The sequence below is a fragment of the Rana temporaria genome, chromosome 1, assembly GCF_905171775.1.
Source record: "Rana temporaria chromosome 1, aRanTem1.1, whole genome shotgun sequence".
Classification (NCBI taxonomy): domain Eukaryota; kingdom Metazoa; phylum Chordata; class Amphibia; order Anura; family Ranidae; genus Rana; species Rana temporaria.
The window spans coordinates 403,582,970-403,607,240 of NC_053489.1; positions in this window are offsets into that span (position 1 = coordinate 403,582,970).

The window sequence follows — 24,271 nt, forward strand, 5'->3', positions numbered from 1 at the left end:
AAAAGGTTTAGAGCTGGTTCACACTGGGGCGACTCGTCAGGCGGCTCAGCCGCCTGACAAGTCACGTCCCATTCTATGCTCCGACTTAGAAAAAGGTTCTTGTACGACTTCGGGGGTGGCTCGGGGCGACCTGCATTGACTTCTATACAGAGGTCATTTTGCAGGTCGCCTCTGAAGTCGTCTTCAGGAAGCCTTGCGGAGTCGCACCCGAAGTTGTGCCGCCTAAGTGTGAACCAGCTCTTAGGATTTATCCACCTGAAAGGGGGGGTCGTGCTTAAATCATAAAGGACAAATAAATGCATTGTTTTTTTAAGTGTTTAAATTGAGATTGTTGAAAAGCAACATTCACATTGATTTTTTTTTCATTTTTGTTTGTACCATGGGGATCCATTTTAGAGTGGAGGAATCATGGAATCAAAGGAATCATGGTTGTTTTGATAATTTGTTCAGAAGTCAGGAATACTAAGGGCCAGATTCACAAAAGAGATACGACAGCGTATCTCCTGATACGCCGTCGTATCTCTGTGTTAGGGCCGTCCTAACTATGTGACTGATTCATAGAATCAGTTACGCATAGGTAGCCCTAAGGCCCCGTACACACGACCAAACATGTATGCTGAAACTGGTCCACGGGCCAGTTTCAGCATACATGTTCGGTCGTGTGTAGGCGCAAGCGGGCCGAATTCCAGCAAACATTTGCCCGCCGGGCCTTTTCCCAGCAGACAAATATTCCTGGACGTGTTTTAAAACCGTCCGCTGGAATCCTGCCCGCTCGGACATGTACGGTCGTCAGTACAGACCTACCGTACATGTCCGAGCGCCCGCCGTCCCTCGCATGCGTCGAATGACTTCGACGCATGCGTGGAAGCCTTTAAATGGCAGGCCCGCCCACGTCGCCGCGTCATCATCGCGGCGATGACGCGGACACGCCCCGCGTAATGTTTACGCGCGGACTTCTGTACGATGGTTAGTACAACCATCGTACAGAAGCCCTCTGGCAGGCATGTACGGTGAAAACGGTCCGACGGACCGGATTCACCGTACATGTTTGCTCGTTAGTACCCGGCCTAAGATCCGACAGGTGTAATTGGATTACACTGTCGGATCTTGAGGATGCAATTCTAGGCCGGCCGCTAGGTGGCGAGGCCATTGCGGCCGGCGTAGAATTTGCAAATGAATACTTACGCCGATCCCCGAACGGCCCGTCGATCTAACTGTACGTCATTTCCGTCGAGTTGCGCCGCGTAAAATTAGGGCTGAGCCCTAGTTGTCCTAAGCCATGTTAAGTATGGCCGTCGTTCCTGCGTCGAAATTTAAAAATCAACGTCGTTTGCGTAAGACGTCCGTGAATGGCGCTGGACGCCATTTACGTTAACGTCTAAGCAAATGACGTCGGTGCGATGTCATTTAGCGCAATTCACGTCGGGTAATTTACCCGACGGAGCATGCGCAGTACGCTCGGTGCGGGAACGCGCCTAATTTAAATGGTGCCCGCCCCATTTGAATTGGGCGGGCTTGCGCCGAGTGCATTTACGATACACCGCCGCAAGTTTACAGGTAAGTGTTCTGAGAATCAGGCACTTACGCTGTAAACCTGCGGCGGTGTAACGTAAATCACATACGTTACGCTGCCCAGGAGCAACGTAATTATATGTGAATCTGGCCCCATATTCCTGTGTTCCAAGGAAGAAACTATAAGTAAATATACTTTAAGCACCTGGGTATTATTTGGGACATAGACGTATTTTCTCTTTGTCCTAAAGGATACTGATGTAACGTTAGTTAAGAAACTAGGGTGGTTCTTGAACTTAACAGTAGGTAGAGGTGCATGGTCACTGAAATCCAGGCACAGGGATGGAACTTTGTGGGTTTTGTCATTGTTTCAGATTTAGACTCAATATAAGCTCTCCCGCTTATCTATGCAAGTTTAGGGACAAATTGACGGTAAGGTCTCTTTGTACAAATTAGAGACTTTTCTGCCAATTCAGAGCCCTGAGGTACTGCAGACAGGACAAGTTGCGGTAGGAAAGACCACTGTGAGCAAGCCTGCCTAATCCCGACCCGTATCTACAATATAGGAGGTTTGGAGCTGGATGCGTAATTGGATGGGTCGTATATATGCATATATTATGATAATGGGTTGATTTATGTTATGGTATAGCGTGAGATGTGCGTATTTTAGGTTAGTCAATGGGCAAGAAAGGCCCTCCTCGAGACGCTATATCTGAAAGCTGCTCTTTGTGTGTGCTGGTGAATGGTGAGTGAATGGACACCCCTTGCCTGTACTGTACCCCGTCCTAAAGAAGATGCAGAATGGTGACATGGAAGCTGTCACGGAATAATTATGTTGGTGTGTCACCCAGTAGCAAAGCGGCATGTGTTGGGAAACACAGCACGTTAAGACGTTAGGGACTGTTCCATAGGAACTGTTTCTGAAGCACATGTTGAAAAAACGCAACACGTTAAGACAGTTAAGGACTGTTCCATAGTTTCTAGTTCGGAAACACATGTTGGGTGTTAGGACAGTTATGGACTGTTTAATGGGAGCTGTGTCTGAAGAAGGGTGATATGTGCCCTTTAGGCGCAAAGCGACACATGTTGGTCGGCAACATGAGTTAATATAATTTTTCTCTCTGCCATCTTGAGAGCCTCATGGAATCCTGGATTGGGCCTAAGCCATGAGGCTTAGCCCCAATGGCGGCTGGTGCTCCAAATTTTTGGGGGGGCGCAAATAAACGAAAAAAAAACAAACAATTGCAGCCTCACTGTGCCCATCAAACGGAGCTACTGTGCCCATCAAATGCAGCTACTGTGCCCATCAAATGCAGCCACTGTGCCCATCAATTGTCACCACTGTGCCATGCCATCAATTGTCACCACTGTGCCATCAATTGTCGCCACTGTGCAATGCCATCAAACGCAGCCACTATGCCATGCCATCAAACGCAGCCATTGTGCCATCATTTATCACCACTGTGTCCATCAATTGTCACCACTGTGCCATGCCATGCCATCAAACGCAGCCACTGTGCCATCAATTGTCGTCACTGTGCCCATCAATTGTCACCACTGTGCCCATCAATTGTCACCACTGTGCCATGCCAAACGCAGCCACTGTGCCATCAATTGTTACCACTGTGCCATCAATTGTCACCACCGTGCCCATCAACTGTCACCACCGTGCCCATAAATTAGCGCCACTGTGCCCATAAATAAGCCCCACTGTGCCCATAAATTAGCGCTACTGTGCCCATAAATTAGCACCACTGTGCCCTGTTTAATGCTGCCACTGTGCCCTGTAAAATTCCCCCTCGCCCCACCTGGAACTTACCTTTCTGGGGTCAGCCATCCTGCCCTTGATGACGCTTCAGCCAATCAGGTTACCAGTAACCAGAATCGTGAACCTGATTGGCTGAGACGCCTGTCAGTGTTAGCCAGGGAATGCACCCTGGGAATTATCCCATGGATAACTATTTGGAAGCCGATTACAGCCTAAGGGCTGTAATCGGAAAGCCTATCAGAGCCGCTGGCTCTGATGGGCACTTCCAAAGCAATGCATGAATCCATATATTGTATTCAGTGGTATTGTATTCAGTGGCGGTGCAGGAGCGAGAGGGGGCGGTGCTCCTGCTCCCTCTATAGACGCACCGCCACTGCTTAGCCCTTTTCAATATCTAAACTCAGCCAGCGAGGGGTTTACCTAGAGGAGGCGATAAGTATTTTTGATGATAGTTATATGTTGTAGATATCTGCTGTTTTGTTTGTGATATTCCTATTTTCTTGGGGAAAAATGTAACATTGTTTACTAAGCAAAGGTATCTGTCTTCATAGCTAACATTATATCATTATGCCTAGCATACTCTGATAGTCTAGCAATTATAGGGATATACAATTGATACATATATGCAATGAGTGGATGGCATTGCAACATTTTTATGGCATGTGATTCCGCCCGTACCCCCTACACACAGTGGAAGCTGATGGGCGGGTGCCGGGTACTCAATGTCCTCTGGCTCCCGCTGATCGTCGGGCAGAGGGACAAAACTGTAAACAAGGCAGATCTCTCAGGTGGGAAGGGATGGAGCTTGTGTCCCTGCAAAGCAGGGAATAAATTCCATCTCTTCCCCTAGTAAAATCATCTTACACAGTATAGAAAAACACTGGTTAGGCACACATTTAAACCCTTTGATCACCCCTGATGTTAACCCCTTCACAGTGAGTGTTATTAGTACAGTGACAGTGCATATGTTTAGCACTGATCACTGTATTAGTGTCACTGGTTCCCAAAAAGTGTCAGAATGTCCACTACAATATCACAGTCCCACTATAAGTTGCTGATTGCTGCCATTACTAGTAAAAAATATAAAAATAAATAAAAATATTCCAAAGTTTGTAGACACTATAGCCTGGATTCACGTAGCAGTTAAGCCGACGTATCTACAGATACGCCGCGTAAGTGTAAATGTGCGCCATCGTATCTGTGCGCCGTGTCCACAGAACTAGATACGCCTGAAAATAGGCTTCTTCCGACCGACGTAACTTTCCTACGACCGCGTATCGTGGGCGCGTATTTACGCTGGAGGCATATGGGAAATTCGATTCCCATAGGCAAATGAGTGAGATACGCCGATTCACGAACGTACTTGCGCCCGGCGCATTAATATACGCTGTGTACGTAAGTCGTACGTCCGGCGTAAAGTTAAGCCTCATAAAGCAGGGCTAAGTCATGTTAAGGTATGGACCAGGGAACAGCCGTCGTATTTTACGTTGTTTACGTAGTAGTACGTGAATAGGGCTGGGTGTAGGTTACGTCACGTCGTAGGCAGTGATTCGATGTATCTTATGGAGTATTTACGATGTGATTCTGACGCATGCATACTGGGATGCGTCCATGGGACGGCGCATGTGCCGTTCGTTCGGCCCATCATTTGCATGGGGTCACGGTTCATTTAAATGGATCACGCCCACCTTCCACCTACTTTGAATTAGGCGGGCTTACGCCGCCGATTTTACGTTACGCCGGCGCAACGTTGGGAGCATTTGCATTGTGAATTGGGTGCTTGCCTCTCTGCTTTACGTCGGCATAGCGCATATGAGATGCGATACGCCCGCCTAAAAATGCGCCGATCTACCTGAATCCGGCCCTATAAATTTTGTGCAAACCAATCAATATACACTTATTGGGATTATTTTTTTTTACCAAAAATATGTAGCAAAATACATATTGGGCTAAATTTATGAAGAAATTAGATTTTTCCCTTTTTTTATTGGATATGTTTTATGGCAGAAGGTAAAAAAAAATATATATATTTTTTTTTTTCAAAATTGTCTGTCTTTTTTGTTCATTGCACAAAAAATGCAGAGGTGATCAAACACCACTAAAAGAAAGCTCTATTTGTGGGGAAAAAATTACATAGATTTTATTTGAATACAGTGTCGCACGACCGCGCAATTGTCAGTTAACCACTTAAGCCCCGGACCAATTGGCTGGCCAAAGACCAGAGCACTTTTTGCAATTCTGCACTGCATCGCATTAACCTCCCTGGCGGTATGATTCTGTCTGGAATTACGTACCAAAAGCGGTACAATTATTTGCAAGGAAATTTGGTGATTTGTACTGTAGGCCTGCAATTCTTAGGAATAACTCACTTAAATCTGACCAAACAAGAATCTAATAGGCATCCCGGGTATGACATTTTTTTAAAAACAAAATGATAAATTATAATATAATAAATAATTATAAATGATTATAACAAATAATAATATAATTATAATAAAAATTATTCAATAATGTAATCAAATCAAAAACACTGAAATTTTCTCAGTTGCAGAATTGTTGCTGTCATTATTATTTTTTTTTTATGACGAATTTCCCCACAAATCGCTATCGCACAATTCTGCAAGTGATTATAATTTATTATCGCTGTTTTTTAGCTTATCTAAAACCATTTTTGACATAAAGGGACACTTTAAGTTGCTATGGACAATCTACAGTTTGCAGGGAGAAAGAAAGGTTTTTATTATATAAAATGACATGTAGGGCACTGGGCAGACCACTAGGGACAAGGGGGGTGTGTATTTTTTACAAACAGTACTGTAATATATAAGATTACAGTATACTGTATGTACTGTGTTTGTTTACCTTTTTGAATTTGGCGCCGATCTCCGCTCCCGTGCGTCATAACGTTGCAGGGAACGGAGATCGGCGGCACAGGAGGACGCTTTGTGAATCGAGCGAGGTCCCGCTCGCTCACACAGCGCGGTGACATCGCTGGATCCAGGACAAGGTAAGCCAGCGCACGCTGCAGGCTCTGCATGTCTACCCCGAGCGTGACTCGGGGATACCGATCGCAGCAGAAAAAACCCACCCCGAGTCACGCTCGGGGATACCGCCAGGGAGGTTAACTGACAATTGCGCAGTCTTGCAACGTGGCTCCCTAACAAAATTGACATCCTTTTTTTTCCATAAATCAAGCTTTCTTTTGGTGGTATTTGATCACCTCTGCGTTTTTATGTTTTGCGATATAAACAAAAATAAAGCGAAAATTTTGAACAAAAATAAATATTTTGTACTTTTTGCTATAATACATATCCCCATTTTTTCTAAAAAAGCTAATTTTTTCTCAGTTTAGGCCGATATGTATTCTTCTACATATTTTGGTAAAAAAAAATCGCAATAGGCGTATATCGATTTTTATGTGCAAAAGTTATAGGGCCAGATTCTCGTAGAGCCGCGCATCTTTCTGCCGGCGTAGCGACGTAACATAGAGAGGCAAGAACAGTATTCACAAAGCACTCGCTCCCTACGTTGCGCCAACGTAACGTAAATTATTCCGCGTAAGCCCGCCTAATTCAAAGTAGGTGGACGGTGGGCGTGATCCATTTAAATGAACCGTGACCCCATGCAAATGATGGTCCGAACGAACGGCGCATGCTCAGAATCACGTCGAAGATACTCCCTAAGATACGACGGCTCAATGCCTACGACGTGAACGTAACCTACGCCCAGCCCCATTTACGTACTACTACGTAAACGACGTAAAATACGACGGCTGTTCCGTCGTCCATACCTTTGCATGGGATGCGCCTCCTATAGGTGGAATAACTTTACGCCGGACGTACGCCTTACGTAAACGGCGTATATTACTGTGCCGGGCGCAAGTACGTTTGTGAATCGGCGTATCTCGGTCATTTACATATTCAACGCGTAATTCAATGGAAGCGTCCCTTGCGGCCAGCATAAATATGCGCCCAAAATACGACGGCATAGGGAACTTACGTCGGTCGGACAAAGCAAAAAATGGTCTGATCATGAAGTGGGAGTACATCTTCCAGAGGTCAAAAACTGCCTCTTTTATTTTCCTATGAATAGTCCCCAAGCCACTGGTACCCCCTGCCTCTTGATGAGTGTATCCTTGCTCCTAGCTGGTGCAGTGTGCGTTCATAGACAGACACCGCACTCAGCAAGCAAAGCCCTCGTGTAACGGTCACCACCGTTTACGACCTTCCATCAACTACGACAGCTTATCGACACTCCATAATCAGGCAAACGAACACGACCCATAAGAATTCCCCCCAGACACGAGACAAACAGCTCTGTTCTGGTTTCAAATGAAAGATAACTTTAATGGTTAGCTCTCAAGTTTATATACAGTTCAAGCATGAAAGGAGCAATCAAACTCTCCACCCACACATCACACCCTGGGGGGGCTTCAATACACCTTCAGATGGCTAATTGCTAAACATTCCAGACATCTCGGCGCCGGGCTATAATTATCATGACCTAATCACTGCACATCCCTTCATTAACAGAATTCAAACAAAACACCATCACACAATGAATCCCCCTCAATCCACATCTTTAGACAGACGTTCTGTCTCCGCATACAGCTTGACAAGTTCCATTCCACACACACAACAGTATTTAGCATACATCATGAGAGAGTATATTAAGGAATATACTGTAGATCACTGTCCACGCCAAAACAATCCAACATATGTCCCCCATCTCCTGTAATTTAGGATATCATTTCTCAGTCACCCTATGGCCCTATCGGACATAAGGTGACCCTAGACATAAGAGTTATTAATGACGCTAGCACAGGAGTACCCCTCATCCTTCCAAAGTCTCTGTTTGTCTCGGGTCATTCCGTTAAAAACCTTGCTCCCTCTTTCTTGCATTGCAAGAACCTATTGCCCCATTGCCTGCAGCAAGTGGTACAAATCTCCTGGTCTGGCAGCTGTGACAAAGCACTGCAAGTAAGTGTTTGGTGACAAGGGGTATAGAAAGGTACAGGGACATTTTTTATTTCAATGCTGGGAATGTATTAAGGCAAAACATGCCTAGCATTTAGTACCACTTTAAGTTTATATGAAAACACCTGTTGTGGTGCCAGTCTGATACAAAAGTAGAACACAAAATGGGCTTTGAAATACTCTGATTGAGTGTAACTGCAAGTTTTATTTCCCGCTGGGTCGCGGCAGCACTTGTTACAAGATAATATTGCTCGATGTAACAAATGGAATTTGGTTATTTACACCTGGATTTATTTCCATTGTGATTGTAAAAATACACTTCAGGCAAAATTGAAAATGAAACATTGCAAAGCAAATGGGAGCACAACCAACCTGCTCGGTACTTGAATTTTCATCCAGGCATTGATGTTATTATTATTATTATGATTATTATACAGGATTTATATAGTGCGCAGCACTTGTACTTACTCTCTTTTCTTTTGTAATTTAATGACCTAGGAATATGTTTTTTTTTTTTATGTAGGACCGGATTTCCCAAGCACACCTCCCTTTCAGGCTTTATCTCACAAACAAAGCCTGACGTTTCTAACAGCACCACTCTGAACGATGGAATGTTATGGTGATACAGGAAGCAGAGACAGATTGGAAGCTACACAACACAGGCTTTAGGAAGCTCCAGGTGAACCTGTGATAAGCTAAAAATCTTTATATATTGCAGCTTCATATTCTTTTGCTGTGATGGTTGCTTGCCTTCTCTATTTACAGGCGTTTGTCTTTTTGTTTTACCTAGTAATTCTGTCAGTACCACTGTTTGGGGGTTATTTACAAAAGGCAAATCCACTTTGCACTACAAGTGCAAACTACAAGTGCACTTGAAATTGTACTGAAAGTGCACATGGAAGTGCAGTCGCTGTAAATCTGAGGGGTAGATCTGAAATGAGGGGAAGCTTTGCTGATTTTATTATCCAATCATATGCAAGATAAAATGATGTTTTTACTTTCCTTGCATGTCCCCCTCGGATCTACAGCGACTGCACTTCCAAGTGCACTTTCAGTGCAATTTCAAGTGTACTTTGCATTTGTCGTTTGCACTTTTAGTGCAAAGTGGATTTGCCTTTAGTTATTAACCCCCTTTATGTACTAAGGTGGCAATACACACTCACTCTTGACCAGTGTTTTTCAACCAGTATGCTGTGGCACCCTGGCATGCTGTTTGGATTCCCCTGGATGCCACATGCATGAGACCCAGTTTGCCCTGGATAAGAGATGGATGTAAGGACTCTCTGAAGGGGGACTCTATGGTTACAGGGAGAAATTGATGTGATGAGGGGGACTCTGTCATGGGGGGTACTGTGATGTGAAATGCTCTAATGTGCTAGGGATACTTCTGATGTGAAGGGGAAGCTTCTGATGGGACGTTAATTCAATCAAGGTGGTTGATACATTGTACCAGACTCAGGTTTCTCATTGATAAGTACCATTTACATTTTTTAAGACTAGGGTGCCTACTGCAGGCTCCACACTTTGACAGTTCTTATATAAGTAAGAGGTGGCGACACCTGGCTACAACAACTGGTGGTGCCACACACTTCTGACGTCACATACTGGTGCATGCAGGGTCGGCAGCGTAACAAGGGGGCAGTGCCAGCAGGTGACGTAGCCAGGGGACCCTGTCTCTCACCTATATAACAACTATCAAATGGCGGAGCCTGCAGCAGGCAGCCAGCTTCAATGTCGGCAGGAGTGTTTTTTTTTTGGGGTGTTGCGTGTGTGGCGGGAGTGTTTTTTTTTGGGTGTTGCGTGTGGAACGATGGATTTACATTGGGGGACACTGTTTATTTTTTAATAAAGGAACTATCAAAAACTGTGTGTGTGTTTTTATTCATTTTGAAACTTGTTTGGTGAATGGGAAGGGGTTCCTGCTGCTGTTCACTGATCACATGGCCTCAGTGTACTCTCCACGTGCCCCCACTTGTTGATCATCAGGACCTCTGTGTCTTCAATACTTAGTGCCCCAGGCATAATACCTCCCAGTATTCCTCAGTCCTCACACTGCTCCCAGCACTCCCCAGTACTCACACTGTTCCCAGCACTCCCCAGTACTCACACTGTTCCCAGCACTCCCCAGTACTCACACTGTTCCCAGCACTCCCCAGTACTCACACTGTTTCCAGCACTCCCCAGTACTCACACTGTTCCCAGCACTTCCCAGTACTCACACTGTTCCCAGCACTCCCCAGTACTCACACTGTTCCCAGCACTCCCCAGTACTCACACTGTTCCCAGAACTCCCCAGTACTCACACTGTTCCCAGCACTTCCCAGTACTCACACTGTTCCCAGCACTTCCCAGTACTCACACTGTTCCCAGCACTCCCCAGTACTCACACTGTTTCCAGCACTCCCCAGTACTCACACTGTTCCCAGCACTCCCCAGTACTCACACTGTTCCCAGCACTTCCCAGTACTCACACTGTTCCCAGCACTCCCCAGTACTCACACTGTTTCCAGCACTCCCCAGTACTCACACTGTTCCCAGCACTCCCCAGTACTCACACTGTTCCCAGCACTCCCCAGTACTCACACTGTTCCCAGCACTTCCCAGTACTCACACTGTTCCCAGCACTTCCCAGTACTCACACTGTTCCCAGCACTTCCCAGTACTCACACTGTTCCCAGCACTCCCCAGTACTCACACTGTTTCCAGCACTCCCCAGTACTCACACTGTTCCCAGCACTCCCCAGTACTCACACTGTTCCCAGCACTCCCCAGTACTCACACTGTTCCCAGCACTTCCCAGTACTCACACTGTTCCCAGCACTTCCCAGTACTCACACTGTTCCCAGCACTTCCCAGTACTCACACTGTTCCCAGCACTCCCCAGTACTCACACTGTTTCCAGCACTTCCCAGTACTCACACTGTTCCCAGCACTCCCCAGTTCTCCCACTGTTCAAAGCACTGCCCAGTACTCACACTGTTTAAAGCACTGCCCAGTAGTACTCACACTGTTCCCAGCACTCCCCAGTACTTACACTGTTCCCAGCACTCCTCAGTACTGACACTGCTCCGAGCACTCCCCAGTAGTCACATTGCTCCCAGTACTCCTTGGTACTCACACTGATCCCAGCACTCCTCTGTACTCCCAATGCTCCAAGTACTTCTCAGTACTCACAATGCTCCCAGTAGTCACATTGCTCCCAGTACTCCTTGGTACTCACACTGATCCCAGCACTCCTCGGTACTCCCAAAGGAACTATCAAAAACTGTGTGTGTGTTTTTATTCATTTTGAAACTTGTTTGGTGAATAGGAAGGGGTTCCTGCTGCTGTTCACTGATCACATGGCCTCAGTGTACTCTCCACGTGCCCCCACTTGTTGATCATCAGGACCTCTGTGTCTTCAATACTTAGTGCCCCAGGCATAATACCTCCCAGTATTCCTCAGTCCTCACACTGCTCCCAGCACTCCCCAGTACTCACACTGTTCCCAGCACTCCCCAGTACTCACACTGTTCCCAGCACTCCCCAGTACTCACACTGTTCCCAGCACTCCCCAGTACTCACACTGTTTCCAGCACTCCCCAGTACTCACACTGTTCCCAGCACTCCCCAGTACTCACACTGTTCCCAGCACTCCCCAGTACTCACACTGTTTCCAGCATTCCCCAGTACTCACACTGTTCCCAGCACTTCCCAGTACTCACACTGTTCCCAGCACTCCCCAGTACTCACACTGTTCCCAGCACTCCCCAGTACTCACACTGTTCCCAGAACTCCCCAGTACTCACACTGTTCCCAGCACTTCCCAGTACTCACACTGTTCCCAGCACTTCCCAGTACTCACACTGTTCCCAGCACTTCCCAGTACTCACACTGTTCCCAGCACTTCCCAGTACTCACACTGTTCCCAGCACTCCCCAGTACTCACACTGTTTCCAGCACTCCCCAGTACTCACACTATTCCCAGCACTCCCCAGTACTCACACTGTTCCCAGCACTCCCCAGTACTCACACTGTTCCCAGCACTCCCCAGTACTCACACTGTTTCCAGCACTTCCCAGTACTCACACTGTTCCCAGCACTCCCCAGTTCTCACACTGTTCAAAGCACTCCCCAGTACTCACACTGTTCCCAGCACTCCCCAGTACTCACACTGTTCCCAGCACTCCCCAGTACTCACACTGTTCCCAGCACTCCCCATTACTCACACTGTTCCCAGCACTCCCCAGTACTCACACTGTTCCCAGCACTCCCCAGTACTCACACTGTTCCCAGCACTTCCCAGTACTCACACTGTTCCCAGCACTTCCCAGTACTCACACTGTTCCCAGCACTCCCCAGTACTCACACTGTTTCCAGCACTTCCCAGTACTCACACTGTTCCCAGCACTTCCCAGTTCTCCCACTGTTCAAAGCACTGCCCAGTACTCACACTGTTTAAAGCACTGCCCAGTAGTACTCACACTGTTCCCAGCACTCCCCAGTACTTACACTGTTCCCAGCACTCCTCAGTACTGACACTGCTCCGAGCACTCCCCAGTAGTCACATTGCTCCCAGTACTCCTTGGTACTCACACTGATCCCAGCACTCCTCTGTACTCCCAATGCTCCAAGTACTTCTCAGTACTCACAATGCTCCCAGTAGTCACATTGCTCCCAGTACTCCTTGGTACTCACACTGATCCCAGCACTCCTCGGTACTCCCAATGTTCCCAGTAGTCACACTGCTCCCAGTGCTCCTCAGTACTCACACTGCTCCCAGTATTCCTCAGTGCTTATACTGCTCCCAGCACTCCCAGTATTCACACTGTTTCCAGCACTCCCAGTATTCACACTGTTTCCAGTACTCCTCAGTTCTCACACTGTTCCCAGTACTCCTCGGTACTCACACAGCTCCCAGTACTCCTCTGTACTCACACAGCTTCCAGTACTCCTCGGTACTCACACAGCTCCCAGTACTTCTCGGTGCTCACACTGGTTCGAGCACTCCCCAGTAATCACACTGTTCTTAGTACTCCTTAGTACTCATACTCCTCCCAGTTCTCCTTGGTTCTCACACTGCTCCCAGAACTCCCAGTATTCACACTGTTCCCAGCACTCCTCAGTTCTCACACTGTTCCCAGTACTCCTTGGTACTTACAATTCTCCCAGTACTCCTCAGTGCTCACACTGTTTCGAGGACTCCCCAGTACTTAAACTGTTCCCAGTACTCCTTAGTACTCACACTGCTCCCAGTACTCCTTAGTATGCACCCTGCTCATAGTACTCCTCAGTACTTACACTGCTCCCAGTACTCCTCAGTACTCACTCTGTTCTCAGTACTCCCCGGTATTCACCCTGCTCCCAGTACTCCTCGTACTCACACTGCTCACAGTATTCCTCCATACTTACACTGTACTCCACAGTACTCCCCAGTGCCCCCTCTGTCCTCCTCAGTACATACACTGCTCCAAGTAATTACAGTAAACCTTACATACAACTACAGCTACTCCAGTAGCCCTCAGTATCCTCTCCCAGGCACCTGCCACCCCAGCAATCTGTAAGCAGCTGAGCCCGTGTTCCCCAATGTATATTCTGTAACCCTTCATGTGTATAATTGTTTGCTCTCTCATTTTTTATTGTAGACATGCTTCTGACGAAGCGGCCATCGCCGCGAAACTAGTTAAGCCCAATGTCGTGACCCTCAACCCATAAATTTTCCTTACCATGGGAACTTTATATTGGTGTATTGTATGGTCGTCACCATTTTAATTCTTATATTGTATTTTTTGTCTTTGTATTAAATAAAATTATATTCTATATATTTGTTTTTGTATCTTGACTACCGAATTTTACCAGTACCGCAATAGTCCAATTGCCCCCCCCCTTCTCGTGTTTGGTTCTTTGGTTTGGGGACCTTAGACCCAAATTTTTCTATATTAAAATTCATGGATGATGGTACTTTTATTACAATGTTTATGTGCAACTACTTTAGAGGCTATACTTTTAAATCTGACAGTCTGGTTCTTGCTGACAAAAAAAAAAAGAAATACAGAAGTTTCCCCAGCCCTGTGAAAGTCAATAAAGCTACAAGCCCCATGAATAGATAGAATCGAAAATTCACTTTAATGTAAAGTTAAAAAGCATGAAATGCAGGAGTGCCCAAACTGGGTTCTGCTGACAGCCCAGTTCCTGCTAACATGGCCCTTGGTTTCCTCACCCACATACCTGTCACCCCTGAACCTGGCAGCCCCGCAAATTCCCCTACACCCTTCTAGTCAGTTTAAGAATTCCAGCAACTTCCTCATGCTCTCTGATCTGCTTCTGATCATGCTGGAACAGTGCCTCTGCAGTATGCCTCAGCTCACTGCCTCACCTCTGAGAGAGGAAGTGTGTACTGGAGAGGGCAGAGATGTGTACTGGGAGGGAGATGTGTACTGGGGGTTGGAGGGAAAAGATGTGTAATGGGGGGGGTTTAGAGGAGACAAAAATGTGTATTAGAGGGGGCGAGAGATGTGTATTGGGGGGTTGAAGTGGGGAGAGATGTGTATTGGAGGAAGGAGAGATGTGCACTGGTGGGGTGGAGGGGGGAGAGATTTATATTGGGAGAGATGTGTACTGGGGGGGGTGGGTGGAGGAGGGCAGAGATATGTACTAGGGGGTTGCAGATGCCAGAGATGTGTACTGCAGGTGGCAGAGATGTATTCTGGGGGTTAGAGGGGGCGGATATGTGTACTGAGGGGGTTGAAGGAGGCAGAGATTAGTACAGAGATGATTACTGGGTAGGGATGAGCCGAACACCCCCCCGTTTGGTTCGCACCAGAACCTTTGAATGGACCGAATGTTCGCGCGAACATTTCGAACCCCATTGACGTCTATGGGACTCGAACGTTCTAATTCAAAAGTGCTAATTTTAAAGCCTAATATGCAAGTTATTGTTGTAAAAAGTCTTTGAGAACCTGGGTCTTGCCCCAGGGAACATGTATCAATGGAAAAAAAGTTTTAAAAACGGTCGTTTTTTCAGGAGCAGTGGCCTGGATTCAAGAAGCAATTGCGCCTGTGTAACCATAGTTACACAGCGCAATTGCTTACTTGCCCCGGCGTAACGAATGCTCCTGATTCAGGAACCTTGTTACGCCGACTACAGCCTAAAATATGCGCGGCATAAGGCTCTTATGCCCGCATATCTTAGGCTGCATTCTTGCGATGGCCGCTAGGTGGCGTTCCCGTTGTGCTCAGCGCATAGTATGCAAATTGCATACTAATGCCGATTCACAACGTTACGCTAGCCCTGCGTACGCAGTTTACGTTGTTTCCGTACGGCGTTTTTCGCGTAAGGCTGCCCCTGCTATTAGCAGGGGCAGCCAATGTTACATATACCCGTCGTTCCCGCGTCGCGAAATTTCAAATTTACGTAGTTTGCGTAAGTGATTCGTGAATGGCGCTGGACGCCATTCACGTTCACTTTGAAGCAAATGACGTCCATGCGACGTCATTTGCCGCAATGCACGTCAGGAAAGTTTCCCGACGAAGCATGCGCTCTACGATCGGTGCGGGAACGCGCCTAATTTAAATGATTCCCGCCCCCTACGGGAGCATTTTGCCGGCGCGCCCATGCAATTTACGGAGCTACTGCTCCGTGAATCAAGGGCAGCGCAGTAAATTTGCGGGGGCGCAGGGCAAAAACGTTGCCCTGCGCCTCCGTAAAAAAAGCACAATTGTACCTGAATCAAGCACAGTGATTTTAATGATGCTTAAATAAAAAAATATATATATTCTACCTGCTGGGTGTCTATAGTATGCCTGTGAAAACGTCTTTGAGAACCCGGGTCTTGCCCCAGGGAACATGTATCAATGGAATAAAAGTTTTAAAAACGGTCGTTTTTTTCAGGACTCCTGAAAAAATGACCGTTTTTAAAACTTTTTTTCCATTGATACATGTTCCCTTGGGCAAGACCCGGGTTCTCAAAGACGTTTTCACAGGCATACTATAGACACCCAGCAGGTACAATATTTAACCACTTAAGACCCGGACCTTTAGGCAGCTAAAGGACCTGGGCAGTTTTTGTGATTCGGCACTGCGTCGCTTTAACTGACAATTGCGCGGTCGTGCGACGTGGCTTCCAAACAAAATTGGCGTCCTTTTTTTCCCACAAATAGAGCTTTCTTTTGGTGGTATTTGATCACCTCCGCGGTTTTAATTTTTTGCTCTATAAACAAAAATAGAGCGACAATTTTAAAAATATTTTACTTTTTGCTATAATAAGTATCCCCCAAAAATATATAAAAAAATATATTTTTTCCTCAGTTTAGGCCGATACGTATTCTTCTACCTATTTCTAGTACAAAAAATCGCAATAAGCATTTATCAGTTGGTTTGCGCAAAAATTATAGCGTTTTCAAAATAGGGGATAGTTTTATTGCATTTTTATAAAAAAAAAAATTTTGCAACTAATGGTGGCGATCAGTGATTTTTTTCGTGACTGCGACATTATGGCGGACACTTTGGACAATTTTGACACATTTTTGTGACCACTGTCATTTTCACAGCAAAAAATGCATTTAAAATGCATTGTTTACTGTGAAAATGACAATTGCAGTTTGGGAGTTAACCACAAGGGGGTGCTGATGGGGTTATGTATGACCTCATCTGTGTTTCTAACTGTAGGGGGTGTGGCTGTAGGTGTGACGTCATCGATTGTGATTCCCTATATAAGGGAACACACGATCGATGACGGCGCAACAGTGAAGAACGGGGAAGGTGTGTTTACACACAGCTCTCCCCGTTTTTCAGCTCTGGGGACCGATCGCGGGACTCCAGCGGCGATCGGGTCCGCGAGTCTCGCGGCCACGGTGACGGAGCTTTGGACCAGGTCGCGTGCACGCGCGACCCCATGGCTGGGATTAAAGGGCAATGTACAGGTACGTTGATGTGCCCAGCCGTGCCATTCTGCCAACGTATATCGGCGTGAAGGGGGTCCTTAAGTGGTTAAAGGAATTTTTTATTTTTTATTTTTTTTATTTAAGCATCATTAAAATCACTGCTCCTGAATCTTTAGGTGCAAACTACAGAGCACACGGCCAGTACACACCAAGTAGCTTTAGGTGCAAACTACAGAGAACACAGGTAATAAACCACGTAAGAATACTGCAGCTAGCACAATCACCTGCCTGCCAGTAAATTAGGAAGAACTGATCTAGCTAAACTATACAGTGTATAAATATATGTACAACACCTGGGATGTATATATATCTTCTACACACTGTAACATTAACTGACTAGCCTGCCTGCCTGCTCTATCTACCTGCAAAAAATGACACTCTCTCTGTCCTCTCTTAACCACCGCAACACACTACACAAGGCCGACCTGCAGGCGGCCTTTTATAGTGTGGGGCGTGTACTAAACCCCCTGAGCCATAATTGGCCAAAGCCATCCTGGCTTTGGCCAATTATGGCTCTCCATTTTTTGCAAGCTGTGATTGGCCAAGCATGCGGGTCATAGTGCATGCTTGGCCAATCATCAGCCAGCGATGCCGCAGTGAATTATGGTCTGTGAAACGTAACTCGAATTTGGCGCGAACGACCCGTTTTGTTCATATTTCGACGAACGATCGAACATACTATGTTCGAGTCGAACATGAGTTTGACTCAAATACGAAGCTCATCCATATTACTGGGTGAGGGATGGAAGGTGGAGACCTACACTCTCTGTGTAATATACTCCTGACCCCTGCACCCTGTTTAGTATATAATCCTGACTCCTGCACTCTGTACAGTATGCACTAGTGACCCCTGTGCCCTGTACAATACACACTCCTGACCTATGCACTCCGTGTGTTACATACACCTGACCCCTACACTCTTTGTGGTACACACATGATCCCTGAACTCATTGCATTATGTACTCCTGACTACTGCACTCAGTGTGTCACCAACTCCTGACCCCTGCACTTTGTGCAACACATACATAAGACTACTACACTGTATTACTTATGTACTCCTGACCCCTACTCTATGCGTTATCTGCTCCTGACCCCTGCACTCTGTGTTTTACCTACACCTGACTTCTGCACTCTGTGTGCTAGCGATGCTTTTCCCCTGACCCTTACACTCAGTCCTCATGTATTACACACTCTTGACCCCTGCACAAGTGTTTCTTGTCTCAATAGAGGGGGGTTGTTAAGTAGTTACTGACTATTTTTATTTTCTCCCGGCAGGGGGTGGAGGGAGCAGTTCCCACTGGGAAAAGACAGTGGGGTAGATTCACGTACGGGCGCGAATTTTACGGCGTCGCAGCGTATCGTATTTACGCTACGCCGCTGTAACTTACAGGAGCAAGTGCTGTATTCACAAAGCACTTGCTCCGTAAGTCGCGGCGGCGTAGCGTAAAAGGGGCAGGCGTAAGCGCGCGTAATTCAAATGTGGAAGGGGGGCGTGTTTTATTTAAATTAAGGATGACCTGACGCATGTGCCGTCCGTGTACATATCCCAGTGTGCATTGCTTTCAAGTACGGCGTAACGACGTATTGGTTTCGACGTGAACGTAAATTACGTCCAGCCCTATTCGCGAACGACTAATGCAAACAACGTAAAAAATTCAAATTTCGAAGCGGGAACGACGTCCATACTTAACATTGGCTGCGACACCTAATAGCAGGAGCAACGTAACGCCGAACAAGCCTTAACGCAAACGACGTAAAAAACGAACGCCGGGCGCACTTACGTTTGTGAATCGGCGTAAGTAGGTAATTTGCATACTCTACGCTGACAACTAGGGGAGCGCCACCTAGCGGCCAGCGTGAGAATGCACCCTAAGATACGACGGCGTAAGAGACTTATGCCAGTCGTATCTTAGGCTAATGTCGGCGTATCTAGCTTTGAATTTACGCGGCGTATCTATGGATACGCTGGCGTAAATTGTTTGTGAATCTACCCCAGTGATTATTGCTAAGGGGTAAAGCAGCTTCTAGTGATAATCACAGGTAAAACCCAGCATGCTGGTTGTACCCAAGTTGGTTGATCAACCTACTTAATAGATCCAGCCTGCCAATGACCTGCCTTTGTTTGAAAATCTTTGGTCTAGATCACTGGACCCTGTCCACCAATGATTACCACTTATAGTTTTCCCATCAGCAGTGCATCTAGAGGAACAAAAAAGGCTGCCCCATGTGCATAGGTAGTTGCAAACAATACAGAGAAGATTATTAAGACATTAACACACACTCACACTGATAAAGATAGACTATAGTTCTCCTTTAACATTGCAGTGAGTACCCAATATCTGCAACCCCACTTGTACACTTGCCTATTGCTTGTGGCATCCACTATCAGTGTCCCTCATGGTATTGCAATTTTTAATACCTAAAGAATATAATTAACTGCTGTATCATTGAAACAATTATTTCACCGGATTGATATTTCGCTCAGATAAATGTGAACCTTGGTCTAAATCATGCAGAGATAATGATACATGTCTTGCTTTGTTAAATGATATGTGGTGACCTTTTCCATTGATTTCAATAGAAAGTGTCATCCTACACAGTATTATAGCACATACGATGTATCTTTGGTCACAGCATGATTTTCAGAAGGGTTAGGAATGCTCTCAAATTGATTCCCTTCCCCTGAAGTAAATCTAGTCTACAGTCTGTGATTACACGACATGTGCTTTAATTTCAGCATTTGTTGTACCGAGGATGTGGGTGGCCTTTGATATTATCTGTGGCTATAGCAGACACACTTGGTTGTATTTTTCTTCAATTTTCTGCTTCCAGCCGCAGCTCTCTAGCAAAAAAAAATAAAAATAAAAATAAAATATATCAACAATTTATAAATCTGTATGGTACATTTGTGCTTGAGAAATGCAGTGAGTCCTATCGGTGTGCTCCAGCGGTGAAACGGTAAATATTGATTATTAACGAATACCGCCACCTGAAAAAAAAATCAGTTTTCATGTAAAAACCTGAAAGAATCTAGCAAAACAAATTGATAAGTTTAGCTCACATCTGTTTGCTTCACGCTTCAAATATACTTATTTAAAATTTCCTAGAGGGAGATATAAGCCTGAAACAAGTATTTGTTTGAGATTTGCTCTCTGATTTAGATTTGCTGGATAAGTGAGAAATCAACCCGATAAAATAATGGGTAGGGAAGGACAACTACAGCTGTGAGAATTGATATAACTGGTGAGCTGAAAATAGGCCCATTTAGCCTGCAGGGAGAGATTACACTACAGAACTGCATCTACACTGTGTTTCTGTATCCTTGCATATCCTGATAAAATAGGACACAGCACGGAGTCCTGTTTCCAGTTCTCCATTTCTGAGACAAGTTATTGTTTTAATATTCCGCCTGCCTGCAATGATCTATGACAATAATGCAGATACATAGAGATCTGATGTTCGCTACTCTATACATAGCTGCATATTATTATTTGAAGTTGTGCCCTAGATAGGCAGCAAACCACATCTCTCAATGCAATGGATATCATTTACATAAACTGAAGCAAAATAACTGGGGCAAATTAGGAGCAGTTACCTGTAGCCATAATTTCCCTTGCTACCTTTGAAAGGGGGAGACTTTCTGGTTGCTATAGATAGCCCTTCTTTGTATCTCCCGTATTCTTTGGTTCAGTTATTGTAAATCGTCCCTACTATCTTAAGCATAGTTCAATAATTTGGCCATACAATGGTAGATTTCCAAACATTCATATGAATATTCTCAGTACATTCAAGGGGCTAGATTCAGATAGGAGATACGACGGCGTATCTCCAGATACGCCGTTGTATCTCTGAGTGCGGGCCGTCATATCTATGCGACTGATTCAGAGAATCAGTTACGCATAGATTTCCCTAAGATCCGACCGGCGTAAGTGTCTTACACAGTCGTATCTTAGGCTGCATATTTACGCTGGCCACTAGGTGGCGCTTCCGTATAGTTACGCGAGGAATATACTAATTAGGTATTCTGAAACGTACTTCCGGCCGACGCATTTTTTTTACGTCGTTTACGTTAGTCTTTTTCCAGCGTAAATTTACCCCTGCTATATGAGGCGTAGCTAATGTTAAGTATGGACTTCGTTCCCGCGCCGAGTTTTGAAAATTTTACGTTGTTTGCGTAAGTCGTTCGCGAATAGGGCTGGACGTCGTTTACGTTCACGTCGAAACCAATACGTCCTTGCGGCGTACTTTGGAGCAATGCACACTGGGATATTCCACAGACGGCACATGCGCCGTTCGTGAAATACGTCAAATACGTGGGGTCACAGTGAATTTGAATAAAACACGGCCACATCAAACACATTTGAATTTGGCGGGCTTACGCCGGACGACATACGTTACGCCGCCGTAACTAAGGGCGCAAGTTCTTTCTGAATACGGAACTTGCACCCAAATTTTTCGGCGGCGTAACGTATCTGAGATACGTTACGTCGGCACATAGATAGACCATTCTATCTGAATCTAGCCCAAGGACTTTTCAAATGTCGTTTGAAAGTTTTTCAAATTTTCATTTTCTTTTATCATTCAATGCACTTTCTTAAACAAAAAACACACTCACTGTTAAAAAAAAATGGTTCATTGAAGAAATATTTTCCTATCCTACTACTTTTGAAAATAGCTTGAAAACCTCCAGAACACAATCAAAAACTTTATTTTTTTTTTTTTTTATTGGAAACCTTTAGGTATTGTATTTGTAGAAATGTAGTATTGTAGTAGGGCTCAAACTGATTTCACCACAAAATTACACATTTTTGCTGTCAACGATATGAGGAATTGAAGTATAGATCCCCCTGTAGCTAAAACCCCTCCTATTTATTTATTTTACCTCTGTAAATAACTGTTTGGCTACAGTTCAGCTGTAGGGATGAGTCAAACACAGAACCTGCGAACAGACCAAAATTTTGTGTGAACTTTAGAACCCCGTTAAAGTCTATGGGACTCGAACGTTTGAAATCGAAAGTGCTAATTTTAAAGGCTAATATGCAAGTTATTGTCCTAAAAAGTGTTTGGGGACCTGGGTCCTGCCCCAGGGGACATGTATCAATGCAAAAAAAGTTTTAAAAACGGCCGTTTTAATAATGCTTGAAGTAAAACAATAAAAGTGAAATATTCCTTTAAATTTCGTACCTAGGGGGGTGTCTAGTATGCCTGTGAAATAGCGCATGTTTCCCGTGTTTAGAACTGTCCCTGCACAAAGTGTAATTTCTGAAGGAAAAAAAGTAATTTTAAAATCACTCGCGGCTATAATGAATTGTCGGCTCCTGGCAATTCAGAGAAAATTCGTTCATAAAAAAAAAAGCGTGGGGGCCCCCCCAAATTCAATTACCAGGCCCTTCAGTTCTGGTATAGATATTAAGGGGGAACCCCCGTGATCAATTTAAAAAAAAATTATGTGGGGTTCCCCCGAAATATCCATTCCAGACCCTTCAGGTCTGGTGTGGATTTTAAGGGGAACGCCGCCCCCCGAATTTAAAAAAAATAAATGGCGTGGAGTTCCCCCAAAAATCCACACCAGACCCATTATCCGAGCACGTAACCTGGCCGGCCGCAGAAAAGAGGGGGGACGAGAGAGCGCCCCCCCTCCTGAACCGTACCAGGCCACATGCCCTCAACCTCATCCCCACAACCCTGGCCGGTGGGGGTCTGTGGGCGGCGGGCTTATCAGAAGTCTTCTTTAACAAAGGGGACCCCCAGATCCTGCCCCCCTATGTGAATTGGTAATGGGGTACATTGTACCTCTACCAATTCACTAAGGAAGTGTAAATAATAGTAAAAAAACACGCACACCGTGGAGAAAGTCCTTTATTAAAAAAGAAAAAAAAAATCCAGCGGTGGTAATCCACCCTCGATCCCTGCTCCAACATTGTCGGTATCCAGCGACGGGTGATCTCCTCTCCCCCTAAGTCCAGCGATGAGAAGATCCATCCAGGTCCAGAGCGCACGTATCGACGGCCGCCTGTCTCCGGAGACAGCCCGGCGAATGATGCGGCTTGAGCCAGTGACAGCTAATATATAGGTGAGGCAGGGCCACCCATCACGTGACCCCGTCCCCCTCTGACGCAAGGGAAAGCCTGGGCTTCCCCAGTGACATAGTCAGAGGGTGCGTCAGAGGGGGAGGGTCACGTGACGGGTGGCCCCGCCTCAACTATATAAGAGCTGTCATTGGCTCAAGCCGCGACATTCACCGGCGGAGACAGGCGGCCGGCGATGCGTATGCTCTGGATCCCAGACCTTGATGAATCTTCTCATCGCTGGACCCTGGCGGAGAGGAGATCACCTGTCTCTGGATACTGACAACGTTGGAGCGGGGACCGAGAGTGGATTACCACCGCTGGATTTTTTTTTTCTTTTTTAATAAAGGACTTTCTCCACAGTGTGTGTGTTTTTTTTACTATTATTTACACTACCTTAGTGAATTGGTAGAGGTACAATGTACCCCATTACCAATTCACATAGGGGGGACCGGGATCTGGGGGTGCCCTTTGTTAAAGGGGTCTTCCAGATTCTGATAAGCCCCCCGCCCGCAGACCCCCACAACCACCGGCCAGGGTTGTGGGGATGAGGCCCTTGTCCCCGTCGACATGGTGACATCCTCCCCATGTTGAGGGCATGTGGCCTGGTACGGTTCAGGAGGGGGGGCACTCTCTCGTCCCCCCTCTTTTCTGTGGCCAGGCAGGTTACGTGCTTGGATAAGGGGTCTGGTGTGGATTTTTGGGGGAACTCCGCGCCATTTTTTTTTATTTGGGGTGGAGTTCCTCCTAAAATCCACACCACACCTGAAGGGTCGGGAATGGTAATTTGGGGGGAACCCCACACGTCATTTTTTTTTAGATTGACTGCGGGGTTCCCCCTTAATATCCATACCAGACCTGAAGGGCCTGGTAATTGAATTTGGGGGGACCCCCACTCTTTTTTTTTATGAATGAATTTTCTCTGAATTGCCAGGAGCCGACAATTCATTATAGCTGGGAGTGATTTTTAAATGACTTTTTTTCCTTTGGAAATTACACTTTGTGCAGAGACAGTTATAAGCACG